Source organism: Mytilus edulis, chromosome 1 (genome assembly GCF_963676685.1).
Source record: "Mytilus edulis chromosome 1, xbMytEdul2.2, whole genome shotgun sequence".
NCBI classification, from domain to species: Eukaryota; Metazoa; Mollusca; class Bivalvia; order Mytilida; family Mytilidae; genus Mytilus; species Mytilus edulis.
This window is the reverse complement of record NC_092344.1, coordinates 71,089,825-71,103,982: the sequence shown is the minus strand read 5'-3', so window position 1 is coordinate 71,103,982 and position 14,158 is coordinate 71,089,825.

The following is a 14,158-nucleotide window of genomic DNA, read 5'->3' as shown; positions in this document are numbered from 1 at the left end:
CCGATAATTGCAGTTATTACGTTAAAAGATTTACAACACTTTTACCGTTAATCGCTTTGAGAAAACAAAATGTTGTTGTCTTAATCATAGTGGAATCATTCATAATACTTTTATTCCTTTTTTAAATAGAAAACGAACCTAACCATTCGAGACAGATACTTCACAGAATTTCAAAGATGACATTATGCTAACTTGGACCAATTAGTTGAAGAGAAAGAACAGAAAAAGGAAATAACTCAAAAGAAACCTATCTCCAAGTCACGGAAAAGAAAGAGGGACGAAACATTTGGTAGATATTCATTTAGATCTTAAAAATCATGACTTTAATATTGATACTGTTTGTCGAAAGAGCATTCATTAAGGAACAAAATAAGCTTAAAACATTGATAGGTTATGGAACTCCTTTTCGAGATATTTTATTTATAACAAAGGATGGAAAAGGCTGACGCATACTTTTGCCTTATATTTGCATTGTCTTCAATCGAAAGCATGAAATATAGAATCTGCTTATATTTTGTTAAAATACCTTTTATGAGTTATTGAAATAAACTGAATTTTAATGTGCGTATTGTTATGCGTTCACCTTTCTACATTGGCTAGAGGTATAGGGGGACGGTTGAGATCTCATAAACATGTTTAACCCCGCCGCAATTTTGCGCCTGTCCCAAGTCGAGCCTCTGGCCTTTGTTAGTCTTGTATGATTTTTAATTTTAGTTTCTTGTGTATAATTCGGAGTTTAGTATGACGTCCATTAATATTATCACTGTACTAGTATACATATTTTTAAGGGGCCAGCTGAAAGACGCCTACGGGTGCGTGAGTTTCTCGCTACACTGAAGACCCATTGGTGGCCTTCGGCTGTTGTCTGCTGTATGGTCGGGTTGTTGTCGCTTTGACACATTCCCCATTTCCTTTCTCAATTTTATGATAAGAAAAATGTTTGTTAAGGGGCAAACTAATTATTTTATTAAAGGAAAATAACTAAAAAGTTCGAAATCAGACCATTATTCCCAAACCTCTCCTATTTATTACATCTTTAAGTATTCATGAAGGCGTATATATATATATATTTTGCGAAAGCAAATTTACAGATCTAACATTGTTGGGTTGATGATTAGACGAGTTATATATATATAAACACGAGTCTAAATTGAAAACTACGTTCAAACCTATGATTGCGTTGGATAAAAACGTTTTTATACGTGTGCATGTAAAACAAATTTCGTTGTAGAAGGGTCTAAAAACAGCACAAACAACATTTTCCAAAAGACCAAAAAAGTGAAAAAGTATATTTAAACAAAACGCATTTGACTAACAGGTCGAACAACTGATGTTCTTTAACCCTGCTGACTGCCATTGGCGATTGCCAAATAAAATTGATCACAAGATCTTGATATAAATTTAATACTAAAAATAAAAAAAAATAAAAACTTGTGACCACGATGTTATGCCACAAACATACGGTGTCAATATTTTTTAAGTACACCAGATCCGGATTTCGACAATAAATGTATCTTCAGTGATGTAAGGGATCGAAACGGTATTTGTAAGGCCATATAATATATATAAACGAGTCTAAATTGAAAACATATATATATGCGCAATTAGAAATGCATGACATTTGAGTTTGACGTACTGCTAAATATTCTTATTGTTTCTGATCAATGAGCTCAAATTTATATTTTCGAAGAATCTCATACGGTTTCAGACACTCTTTATCTGTTTTTGATGTGCATGCAACTGTAAGTTTTTAACAGTGAATTGAGATACTTATTTTTTTTTTACTTTATTGGCTGGTCAAAGTTTAAGATTAGTAAAAGTGTGATTGCGTACCAAAAGGACATTACAATGACTAGGAACAGCCGACCGTATCACTGTATCCTTCTATTTTATATGTGGACCAAGCTCTTCTTCCAATAAACTAAAAGTTTCCTTTGAAATTCTAGTATTGTGCCTCCAATCCGAATCTGAACAAACACTTATTGCATCAATGTATATGTCATTTGTTCTCTCTTTTGCCGACAGCTCTCTTTCTGTGCATGGCTTGCTAGCAAGATCTATAAACAATATACATGCCATTTTTCGCCTTCGTTGCAAAGATAGGAAAACATTTCGTTTTCTCCTCTGTCTTTGATTTTGCAGGACCATTCTCCTCTTCATTATTTTTTTTTATGTATTCTTACAGAAAAAACTAATCTCACTATAATAAAAAGAACAAAGCTAAACATTTTTTGGCGAATTATTTGCTCCATATTGGTGTCTTGCAAGGAATACCGAAAAATAAAGGCAACAGTAGTATACCGCTGTTCATAAATCCATGGACAAAAAACAAAATCGGGGTAACAAACTAAAACTGAGGGAAACGCATTAAATATAAGAGGAGAACAACGACACAACACTACAATGTAACACACACAGAAACGGACCAAGCATCAGACAAAATCCCACGAGAATAACAAATATAACATCAAAACCAAATACATGAATTTGGGATAGACAAGTACCGTGACACGTCTTATCGCAAAGTGAATTTACACTAAAAAATAAGAGAAAACAAACGAACGTCATTTGAGAAGTCATATAAAAATTTAAAAAAAGATGTGGTATTATTGCCAATGAAAATACCAAATGACATAGAAATTAACAACTATAGGTCAATATATTCAACAGTGAGCAAAGCCCACACCGCATAGTCAGTTATAAAAGGCCTTGACAAATGTAAAAAAATTTAGACAAGAAAACTAACGACCTAAATTATGTACAAAAAATAGCAAAAAAACAAATATCTAACAATGAATTACAGGCTCCTAACTTGAGACAGACACATACATACTTCTTCGAATGTCTTATTTTTTTATTTTATATTTCTGAACAATTGATTTATTAATGGTAGCGAGGTATAATTTAGTCGATCTGTGTCAATAGTATTATATGAAAATCCAATATCTTGTCATATATGCTACAGAAATGCTTCGTGTCTCTTTTTTTTTTATATTTCAAACTGGCTTCATGTCTCAACTTTTGTATGCGTTCTGTCAGAGTGAAGATTAGACCGTCAGTAAACACTATTATTATCTTTTATTTAAACAACTTCCTTCAAAATGGTAAGCATAAGTGAATAACATTGCAAATTGTGGAAAACTTAAAACAAATAAAGGAACTCAAATGTCAATATTACTCAATATATGAATACTGAATAGAGTAAAGCTAATAGATAGGAAATATTAGCTAACATATAAAACACATCTTGAAATATTTAAATACTGAAAATGGAAATAATCCATACAAGAGCAAGGTTGGGAGACGCAATTGACCCTAAATTATTTTTTGTTTTGTTTTAAATCTTTTTAAATCATTCATTTACTTAATTGATAATGAGAATTAAAAGATAACGAAGTTTGGACAGTAAAGCGAATTTGACGCGGATTCTAATAGCCTACATAAAAAGACAAAAATGTTACAACCAGAACCTGATCTGAACAGATGGACTTACAGACAGACTATACCCAAAGGGCATCTTCTTTTTTTTTTGGGAAGGTCCATGATAAGGTTTTGTTTATTTTGAATGACTGACAGAACAAACTCCCTTTCACCATACTTTTTTCATCAATTTTATTACTGATTTATGACATTTTATCTATTAAATGGTATTTTAAGTCAATTTTCCAAATTTTGACACTTTACTTCAATTATCAGTAAAAGGTATAGACAATAAACGAGGTAAGAAATGTATGTTCATATTATGCTGAAACAATGCTTAGGTGAAGACCTTCAAAATGCTTGTATTTAAAAAAAATTCTATTGGGTGGTTTTTTGTACAGGGTGACCTAATTTGCATAATTGGCTCCTACAGCAGTGCTTATTTTCATCAAAATATCTTATTTTTTCTCCGTTCACAGATTGTAACTGTAAGTAAAGCACACATCCAATTATTATTATATGAAACAAATGTATTTTTTATAATTATGTAGAAAAAAAATGTTTTTACTGTAAAAAAATAAAAAAATAGCCATGAAATTAGTGTTTTATTGGAAAATTGAGGAAATCATCATTAGGAGGGGTAGCTCATGGTGGGTTATCTCCCTTATTTACCAAGAAAGTGGTCATAATACTTTCATAATTTGCTGAGGACACCCCAATCTTACAAAATTATAAATATTGTAGAAATCTATTGGGGGATTTTTGTTTGTATTTTTCACATGATTGTCATGGTAAATATAGAACCGGAACCGCGTCAGTCAAATTCCGGCGGTAAACAACAAACATGGCAGACGACAAGTATTCTCACCGTGTTCGTGGAAAGATGGCTAGTACAGGTAGAAGTAAAAAGGCGGACCGTATGAGACGAATGAATAGAAAGGAAACATTAAGAGGTGAAGACCATGATTACGGTGCTATTTTTGGGGAAGGACCTATAAGTGTAGATGCTACTGATTTGCAAGTTGGGGAAAATGTAGAACTTGGACCCTCCAAACCTTGGTTCCAAGGAAGACGTGTTGTTGAGCTACACAGGCAAAATTGCAACGCATGTAAATGCATGTTTACCAGGAATTTACCGTACGTTTCTAAACATGTCAGAAACGCATGTTTGGAGCACCGTACGTTAAACGCATGTTTGGAGAACGTATTGTTTACATGCGTTTATGGGAAACATGCGTTTGAAAACACATGGTTAACGCATGTTTATATGTGAAACATGCGTTTGAAGACACATGGTAAACGCATGTTCATGGTAACCGTATGTTTGAGAACATATGGTAAACACATGTTCATAAACCGTATGGTAAACGTATGTTTGGATGACGGTTGCTTTACTTCAAGTTGCAGATCAGATGCATATTCAGGTTATGAAATCATGCTAATGAGAAATGAGCTCTAATACTGCTTTATATTAGACTGACACCCTAACTCACTAAGTAACAGTTTGCAGGAAGAATATTCACCCTACTTGGACACATAATTCTGACTAAGGGTCGGTTGATTCAGTCCTTGTTATTACTTCTTAATGCTGCTTGCCTAGCATAGAAATACCAGTTTTTAAGTTTTTGCATTGACTCTGCCCCTGTTTGAACATTAAATAACATCATGCACTTAATGACAGCACTTTCAGAATAACTGAGGTGGTCTAATATCATGTAGGATATATGCATGAACAAACCATAAGTCATTTAGTGAATTATGCGTTTGAAATAAAATTTTAATGGTATCAATTCTATAACACCATATGAGCATTTCATCTGAGTGCAGAATGTTTTATTCAAAAAAGTATCTACAGCTTTACAGTTTGCACTTTGATGTTGTATTTTTTTTATGATTTTAAGAGCGCTTACTAATTATATCATTAAGATGAGAACACCTTAACCATCCCATCAGCTTAAGATAAAACCAATTTATATACATGCAGGTTTTCTTAAAATGGCATGATTGATGATAAGTTCTCATTTCTGGTAAAAGAATATATTTGAAAAATGTGTAAATAGTATAATAAAAGGTAACATGAAAATATATGGTAGCACAAATTTAAAGCCTATTTCTTCTTTTCTTTACTTCTTCTTTAGTCTTTTTAAACAGCAGGTTTGGAAATTAAGCAAGATACAAAGTTAATTAAAATGTCAATTGTTCTTGAACAATTGAGAGGTCTTTCCTTTTGTAATGTAAAATACATGTTCCAATAGACGTAGAATGTATTGAAAGGTCAAGGTCAACATTAAAAAGCTTTAAAACACACTGAAAATCCTTTAAATTAGGTCAAAAACATAATTCGCTATATGGGTCATGACCTTGACCTTTGTCAAGGTCATTAGTCCGCAATGTCATTGCTGAAGACCCCATGGGTCTAGGACCTTTGGTTATATAGTAAAAGCTGATTTTGTCTTTTCAGAAACTTAAATCAGGGGTAATGCCCCTTACATGAAGGTCAAATCTCTTCAGTCAAAATGTAACAAAGTTGCGCCTTAATGACCCAAACATTTTCAACTAAGGTCAACATACACATTTGACCTTGAGGTATTTTTCAAAGTCACATGAGTTGATGATGAATGGTGAAGATCCTAGGGGTCTACGACTTACGGTTTCTGAGTTTTGGTCGCCAACCGACACCGGTTAATTTTAATAGGGGTATAACCCTACCAATGAGTCGTTGAATCTTTTCGATCCAAATGTAACGAAGAACCGGGGTCTGGTCCTAAACAAATTTCACCCTTCGGTTTTTTTCTACCTATTACGGTTACAGTGTTGGAACGATAACAAGTTTTTTGAGTTTCGGAGGGATTACTCAGAACCGACAAAATATTTTGACTCACAGGGTGAGTTCCGGATAGGTATTTATGACACCGATACATAGTGTGAACATGAAATTGACACGTCTTACGGTTAACGTAGAAAAATTTGTCAAAGTTTATATCTATTTTGATATTAAAATATAAAAAATCAGTCTAAAATGTCAGTTCATGTGGCTTTATGATGTATAGATATGAATTTAAAGCAAAGGTCAAAATCTAGAATGTCAAATTAACCTATGACCTTGACCTCAATTTCAAGGTCACAAACTGAGGATTTCAAATCAAAAGACCCTAGTCTCTAATATGTATGGTTAATAAGTGATATCACTTTAAACATAATTTAAGATATGATAGGGGCTAAAACACCCATTCATTGTTTACGCACCCTTTCAACTAAAATTATTTAGTTCCCACATGTCGCAACTAACAATTTATACAAAATAATTTGTCGATATCTTATAAGGTTAATGAAAATATTAAGTGAAAATAAGACAAATTCAAAAATTAGAATATGACCTTGACCTTTGACCTTGACCTAATTTTAATTTTTTTGGACCAAGGACCTCAAATCAAAAGATCCTAGGTCTCTATCACTTATGGTGTTCCAGTTTAAAATACATTTCAAAATTTCAAATACAAAAAGGGAAATAACTCTCATATGGAGCGTTCGTATTGCTTCGGTCGAAATTGGACAAATCATGCGAAGGATATAACGAGCAATTTTGTAAAATAAATTTGTTGTTATCTTTTACGGTTGCAAAGGAGTTGTGAGCACAAGGAAAACAGTGTTTGGGGAGATAACTCCTACAAAGAAAAGTATTCGGTTACGCAGGGTAAATTTCAAAAGCGCATAAACTGTTCGATATCATATACCAAATATCAAAGCGACATAGTGCGAAACAAATGTTTATCGCAAGAACAAAATTAGGCGGAAGAAAAAAAAAAAAAAAAAAAAAAATAATCAGAAGAAAAACAATAGGTCTTTCCACAGAAAAGTGGAAAGACCTAACAATCAGAAGAAAAACAATAGGTCTTTCCACAGAAAAGTGGAAAGACCTAATTAGAAAAAAACATATCATAGGGAACGTCATGTGTTCTAGGTTTCAAGTTGATTACACTCTAACTTCAACAAAAACTACCTTGACCATAGACTTTAATCTGTAGTGGGACAGACTGGACGGACAAATAAATTAAGGGATGCAAAACCCAAAAAACATATGCCCCTAGGTGGGGCATAAAAATGTATGAAATGTTATAGTTTGTCTTCTTGGAATTTTTGTATGCCTTATACATACAAATAATCCAAATTTTGGGATTGACAAGGATAGATTAACATTGAAATTAAGTTGCTACCAGTGTTAAAATATAAAATAAATTTACACTTCTGAGAAACATTCTTTAAAAATTATCAATACAGAATAACTTTAGTTTGTTATTAGTTGTATAGGTATAAACCGTGGGTTCTTGAGACATTGGAAATAATGTTTTGTATTACTTTATTTTGGTATTTCATTAAAAAAAACTCCTAAACATGCATGGTATATTTGCCACTGGACATTAAACAATCAACAATCAAATCTTTCAAGAACTCTTCATTATAAAGCTGATACTTCTATAATGCCTTCCATACCTATGGTATGTCATGAATATTTTTATGGGAAAAAATGCCGACTTGGTCGGTGTTTTTTTTTAGCAAAGCAGCCACAAATTCATTATCATTTGTGACAATAATTACATATCTTGGCGAATAATGGAAATAGTGATTTCTGATTTTGGGGCAGAGTTATTAAGAGTGCATATCAAATAATGTAGGCAAACATTGACAGAACTTTCTTTAAGTAACTTTGCATATTGGAAAGAAAATGAAGTTAATCCAAACTACAATTTCTACTTTGATCTAGTCTTTAAGTTGTTGCTTGGTTTCAAATGTTATAGAAGTGGAGTTCGACAAAATAATTCAAACTACATGCTTGTAGGTCGACAAGCTGTTGCACCAAATATGTTCAATGGTAAGCATATGATATGTCAAAACCTATTGCCGAGAGACTTGGCTGTACGAACAAAAGCACCAAACGAAATAAAAGAGTTTATTGAAAACAACAAGCTGTCAATTATCTGTATTATATAAAGTAAAAAGAAACGAGAATACTTATATTAAATTAACTTGTACTAATATTTTAATTTTAAAATTACAGATGAATTTATACAAGTGTGGGTTCTGCCATAACTTCAAACACAACACAGTCTTTATGTTGGAAAGGCACATGCTCGACCACCATAGTGGGTTTAGATTTCAATGCCAAGAATGTCACAAATGAGGAGAGATTACCAACAACGGGGGTGTAAGAACGGTGAAGCAGGGTGTAAAAAGTTAAAACTAATTAACCGACAAACTTATTCATTTGGAGAGAAGGAGGAAACTAAATATAAACAGTTCAAAAAAGAAATGAAACAAATAATAGTAGAAATTAAAGAGAGAAAACCCCAAATGATGGAAATCATGATTTTCATAGATTCAACAAATCAAAACCAGTTTACAATTAAACAACCTAAGTGAGCGCGCTCACATACTCCACGTCCCCACATTGTCATTGGAGAAATAAAATATGTGTAAGAAAAAAAAATGAATCATAATTTCCTGTCAATATGCACATCTACATAGTATGTCCTTATTACCTACAAAGTTTCATGAAACTATATTGTGTGGTTTCAGAGCAATGACAAACTGTTGCAGAAGTACATTGAAACAAATAAGTTCAAAGGGGTGTAACTCCTAGAAAAAAAATTGAATCATAATTTCCTGTCGATAATCACATCTCCATAGTATGTCCTTATTATCTGAAAAGGTTTCACGAATTCTGTAGTATGGTTTGAGAGGAGTTGCGATGACAAAAGGTTGCAGTAGTATATTGGGCAAATAAGTTCAAAGGGGCGTAACTCCTGGGAAAAAATTGAATCGTAATTTCCTGTCGATATGCACAACTACATAGTATGTCCTAATTATCTGAAAAGGTTTCGTGAAATTCTGTTGTGTAGTTTGAGAGGAGTTGCGATGACAAACTGTTGCAGTTGTACATTAAAGTAAATAAGTTCAAAGGGGAGTAACTCCTAGAAAAAAATTTAAAATCGCAATTTCCTGTTGATATACACAACTACATAATATGTCCTTATTATCTGAAAAGGTTTCGTGAAATTCTGTTGTGTGGTTTGAGAGGAGTTGCAATGACAAACTGTTGCAGTTGTACATTTAAGTAAATAAGTTCAAAGGGGCGTAACTCCTAGAAAAAAAAATTGAATCGCAATTTCCTATCGATATGCGCAACTACATAGTATGTCCTTATTATCTAAAAAGGTTTCGTGAAATTCTGTTGTGTGGTTTGAGAGGAGTTGCGATGACAAGAAACAGGACTGACGGGTCAAAAACATTATACCCTCCGCAACCCGTTGCGTGGGGTATAATAAACGAAGAATTGTATATGTAAATGGAAGTTATACCATTCCAAAGAAAGCTAGACAAGAGGTTGCAAACAAAGAAAATATTTCCTTACCTATTGGGAACATTATTTCTCAAATAAGTAGCTTAAGCCCAACTGAGAAACATGAGAGAAGGATAACTTTGGCACCAAAAGAATTGATTGTACCACCAAATCCAGCTTCATATCCCCCTGTATTAATACCACCACCACAATCAGTATCAAAATCACTTTTTAATGAGACAACCATTACAAATGAAAATGTAGTAATCAATGATAATTTCAGTGAAGAAAATACTGAAAATAATTTAAATAGCTGTGTTATCAGCATTTGCCCCAGACAAGATGAATACAATTTACAACTTACAGAGATGGAGGAATATATCATAGATCTTCCGGACATTCCAAATGAAATGCCACAACCTAGTTATAGTTCGACCCCTACCCATATTTTACTTTTAAGAGGACTGAATGAAGCCCAGAAGAAAAAAATCATTTTAAATATTGGTGGAACAAAATTTGAATCCTGTGTACAAACCCTTCAAAATGATCCGTCATACTTAGTATCAAGAATGTTTGCACCCGATTCACCACTTCAATCTTACATACAAGAACCACACCGTCATATGTTTTAGACACAGATCCACGACATTTTGTCCATATATTGAATTATTTGAGGTCCAACTGCTCCTCTGAGCTTTCCACATTTCCTCGTATCATTATTCATTTAAGAGAGCTGCAGAAAAAAGATACATTTTATAAATTAGAACACTTGTGTACATTACTTGAGAACAGATTCTCCAGGGAACAGTAGATAGAGATATTTATATAGTTGTACTGTACATGTATTTATATTGAAAACAAATGTATGAGTATTGGATGGATGATGAACTTTACTTATTTGACCATATACGTATGTGATATGAATATTTTCAATGAACAATATTGGATGGATGATAAACTTTACTTAAATGACCATATATGGATGTGATTTTATAAGTTATCTACGGATATGAAGACTATGAACGTAGATAACGAATTTATTTCCGATCTGTGTCCGATTCGGGCGAGTTTTATGGAAATTCGGGTACAAAGTGTAACGTGAAAACAACATTTTTTTCATTATATAAAAAAGTTTTATTGAAATTTGAAAATATTTCATATTTTTTACGGGGTGTAGGGTACTACCTTTGGTAGAACCCTACAGGTAGTCAAATATGAGACGTTTTTAATACGGAGACAAAGAAACTGGATTGAGTCAAATTTGGCGCTTAATGTTGTGAGAGTTCCGTCATAGATGGTTTGCATCAACGTGGGTCATTTGCATAGCTAGGTCAGTAGTCCCATTCCTTGAAAATGTGGCAGTCAAGTGATGCATTTAATGAAATGAGTGTAAATGATCGGCATAATAGGACAAAATCGTTAATAAATTAAATATGTAATATCAAACATCATGGATAATCTACAGAATTCAATATTTCACAAGGAGCAATCATGGAACTAAGGAAACCTGCGTGACGTTCCCCGGGATAATGTTTAGCACCATCCGGGGATATGGGTTAGCAACACCAAGGTGCTATGGGTTTTGTAACGACGTGCGTAAACCAATCAAAATCCTAGATATATACAAAGCCCGGGATAAGAACAGTTTCAGACTAATTGTGATATTTCATATTGTTATTCAAGTAAATAATTTTTTTTTTTAAGGATAACAATACAGGTATACATGTATCTAAATGCAAAATGAAACATTGTATTTGAGGACTAATATGTTTTTAGTGGGAAGGGTGCAGTGTTGTGCCGTGCAAACAGGGAAGTTAAATCTATGATTTTACTGTAACTTTCTCAAGTTGTTTTGATCGCTATTTTTGACATGCAGATTACTTGTTTCATGATGTGAATCAATAAATAAACTGTGGTACTATTACCTGTAGTCTAATTAACTTGTATGTATATTTAACAGTTATAATTCATTTACAGTAGGTGCATTGCTCCATATTATTCTCCTGACATCGTTTTATTTCATTACTTATAGGAGGCGTTGTAATCGTTGCTACATGAACAAAATCTGGTGCAGAATCCATCATTAAGGTACAGTATTAGACAATCGATTGATACAATAACAATTGACTTTAAAACATCGATTGATACGATTGATAACCAGTTTTCAATTCTATCAACTAACTAATAAACCATAGATCGTTACGATATATACGATTGATTATATAATATCAACTCAATCAACTCTATACGAAATACAAACACTCTATAGAAATGATTAATATGATTGATCACGATTGATTACCAAATATCAACACAATCAACTTAATACGAAATACAAACACTTGATCGTAACGATCGATACAATTGATCACGATTGATTACCAAAAATCAACTCAATACTAAATACAAACACTCGATCGTAACGATCGATACGATTGATCACGATTGATTACCAAAAATTAACTCAATCAACTGAATACGAAATACAAACTTTCAATCGTAACAATCGATACGATTGATTATCATATATCAACTCAATCAACTCAATACAACGACTCGATCGTAACGATTGATCACAATAGATTACCAAAAATCAACTCAATACGAAATACAAACACTCAATCGTAACGATCGATACGATTGATCACGATTGATTACCGAAAATCAACTCAATACGAATTAGAACGACTCGATCGTAACGATCGATACGATTGATCGCGATTGAATACCAAAAATCAACTCAATCAACTCAATACGAAATTACAAACACTTGATCGTAACGATCGATACTATTGATCACAATTGATAACCAAATTTCAACTCAATCAACTTACTACGAAATGCAACAACTTGATCGTTACAAATGGAAGACTTTGGTGAAGCGTAATCCAAAAAGACTTGTGCATTGGACAACATAGGTGGAAATAAATATTATAAAACGGTTTTTATATAATTATAACTGCAAATAGTATACTGAGTATGTATTTTTGCAAGGATCTGTTAGTTTTTATATATACATATAAATAAGAAGACGTGGTATTATACTGGTTATTTTTTTTGTGAATTTTTTATAACAATATGTTGAAATAAAAGTTTTTTCATAATTGTTGATGTTGTATAAATAATGATGTTACTTAACTTTTATATTAAAAATAGTTAAACAAATTCGATGCATATGAATTTTATTTAGATTGGATGTTTGTACTTATTATAGCAATGAAAGAAATTATATATTTTGTAAATGTATGATTCACTAAAAATTAATTCCGTTCCATTCATTTATGCAAATGATATTTTGATTAGTGTAAGAAAAGATAAGATATTTAAGAGACAACTGTATTGTATTTGAAGCTTTAAGGACGTCCATCGGTAGTTTTACTGTCGCAAATTTAGTTTACCTGGCGACGCGTTAACTATAATACAGTTAATCTCTATTCTAATGCAAAACAAGTTCATAATTAAATTTCAATCATTATTTCAGTGTAAAATCATCATTAAAGAAAATTCCGCGAAAAGATGTTATCTTCTTTGGTCCCTCTACTAGGTGACGTCATAGTTATGCTTCCGGCGTCAAACATAAACACAGGGCGTTTTCTGGCTTCTGTGTCGCTTCAGAATGTAATAAAATTTGATAAAAAGAAGATTTTTAGGTGCAACATGTGAGTTTTTTGCTTATTATTGTAGAAATTACATGACAATACATTTAAGAGATAACTGTATTGTATTTGAAGCTTGAAGGACGTCCATCGGTAGTTTTACTGTCGCAAATTTAGTTTACCTGGCGACGCGTTTTAGGATCACCTGTGTAACACAGAAACCGATCACTTGGACATGTAAAGTCTGTATTGACGTGGTACTGACAAACTAATAAAAACGATTAAAACCATGCATAAAAAAATGTTTGAGGAACACGAACTCAACTGCACAATAAAGGGCTGTGCTGTGTATTGCCATAAACATTTCCAGTAGCCTTCAAACCGTGTTTTATATTATACATTGTTCTATTTTTTTGTGCACTCAATCACTCGCGTGAGTGTTTGTTATAATAAATCACTGTAGTATTTTTCTAAATACAATACTATATAAACTTTTTAAGATGAAATCCTGTTATAAATTTTTTTTTTTTTTATCATGCCAAACTTTGACATCTGTTCCAATAAATGCATTTAATCATAATTATTTTTCAGACACATCAAACAAAGAGAACCAGATGTAAATTAATTTACTGCAAGTTATGCAGACAACAGTGGAATTTTAACTGCTTTTCGCACAGTACAACTTATGCAATATCACTATCTTTATTTCTTAATTGTTGCATACATTTTTAAAGATTTTAATTGAAGAATTTTTATCTTATATATAATTTGTAAAATTTTATTCAATGCTACATTTTGTTAAAAG